Raw genomic sequence first — 1940 nt, 5'->3', positions numbered from 1 at the left:
ATGCTTTATAATTCCAAGGGTGTCATGAGTGCTCATGACTGGCTATAAACTACAGGCTGCCTGATTGGGCTTATAGTACATTATAAGTACCTATACCCCTCTATGCACAGACCTGGATGATAAACTGTCATAAGGGCTCATACGATGCTATAATGTTTCATGTGAGATCATAAGTCGTCAATGTGTGCTCTAAGTAAAGTGAAGTTCATATGGATGCATCTATAATGCACTGTATAATGCACATCTATAATGCATCATAATGTACTGTAAGCCCCATCAGGCAGCCTGTAGTTTATATCCAGTCATGAGCACTCATAATACCCTTGGATTTATAAAGTATTATAAACTAGATTCATGGTTATTCATTACTGTTAACATAAAGCGTCATGAAACATCATCGGTGTAGTCGTAATACGTTGTAAGTAATTATAATGTGCATTATAATTTGTTATAAATGCGCTCATAATGCGCTATAGATATGGGCTTCATAGAAAGTGTTACCAAAAATACATTTAAATAAGTTTTAAAAATAATGTAAAAAGCAATTAAATGTATGGATGTATTGTGTGAAGGCCTATATAAATGACTACGTTCATGTACGTATATGTGTTCATTTGTTTCTTTAGCACCGCCTACATTGACCACAGAGTTACAGACAGACAGTAAGTTCATTTTATTAATATTAACACATGCTTTGACTGATATGTGCAAACCATGTCAAAATGGGTTTAATTTCCTCAACATGAACAAATACACTAATTGTATTGGTATGTTTTGTGTGTTCTTCAGAAAGGATCCATACTACTCTGTTTGCAGAAGGAATAGCTCTAGGAGCCGGACTCTGCTTTTGCTTGATTCTGACCTTCTACCTCTACAAGAAAGCAAAAGGTATTTCCCAAACATGATAACTACGCACCTCAGATCCCTCAGACTTACTAAGTAATGCCGCAGATGATTTCAATGAAATGTGATCATGCTGTTCATCCAATATGTTCATCCAATATGATTAAAGACTGTTCCATGTTTCCCTTTAGCGCTGTGTCCTCAACCATCAGACCCGTAAGTGCACTTTTTGTTTTCCTGATGTTTGTTTTCCATTTTCTGGTGTCCATGATAAATTGTTGTATAGGGTACACTACATACCATAACATTTTCAATCTGGCTTAACATCATTGATTCTTCATTTCCTCTATTCCTCTTGCCCTCAATGATGTCAAGACTTGAGGCATGAAGGTCAGAGGACAGAGGCAGTAACTGGAGGATAGAAACTGAGCTTGAGATTCAGTCACAACTTTACAGATTCCTACCTTACAGCTCTCTGTCTCCCTCCAGTGGTCAGCCAGTGCAGAGCATCTATCAGAATGTTGGCCAGGCCCCTGACCAGCTTGGAGAAACTGATGAGGACCAGTCTGACTATGTGCAAATGAGAAGAGGTTAGTTGGTTTGGCTTATTTTGGGAATTACCCTTTGGAAAAAGAATACTGAATCTGTAACTTAACGCTATCTCTCTCTCTTATCTAAAAGTCATCGAGGATGTCTGAAGAGCTGAATGTGGATGAGAGAAATGGAGAAGGCATCGTATATGCAGTATTTCCGGTGATATGCAGTTGTTCCATATTATTAACATATGCATTATATTGTTTATTATTGTCATAGAAGAAGTGGAAATCAATATTATCTAATTTTCACATAGGTGAAGCCAAGTGCATCCAAGGTCATCCCTATCTCTAATGTTTTTTTTCTATTTTTATTGTTTTTTGGTAGTTTTCGAAGGGACCATAGAGAACATAGCAGAGTGAAGAGTAATAACAACAGGGAACACCAATAAAATGATGAGTAAGATGATTACTAAGCAAGACTACACACACCAGAGCCATAGCTTCACATTACACCTATCCTTCATCAATTACACTGGATTCCTGTTCAATCACAAATCCAGT

At 37.2% G+C, this 1940-nt stretch overlaps 1 long non-coding RNA gene across 1 annotated transcript; it reads left to right on the top strand.

Moving 5' to 3' along the window:
* The first annotated feature begins 826 nt into the window (after positions 1-826).
* On the top strand, positions 827-1427 carry LOC134437006 (uncharacterized). The gene is made up of 3 exons (XR_010032308.1): positions 827-888; positions 1035-1059; positions 1333-1427. It is a non-coding gene; the product is annotated as an uncharacterized LOC134437006 (long non-coding RNA).
* The last annotated feature ends 513 nt before the right edge of the window (positions 1428-1940 follow it).

The sequence above is a fragment of the Engraulis encrasicolus genome, chromosome 21, assembly GCF_034702125.1.
Source record: "Engraulis encrasicolus isolate BLACKSEA-1 chromosome 21, IST_EnEncr_1.0, whole genome shotgun sequence".
NCBI lineage: Eukaryota > Metazoa > Chordata > Actinopteri > Clupeiformes > Engraulidae > Engraulis > Engraulis encrasicolus.
The sequence above is the reverse complement of the archived record's forward strand: the minus strand, read 5'-3'. Positions and strand labels throughout refer to the sequence as shown.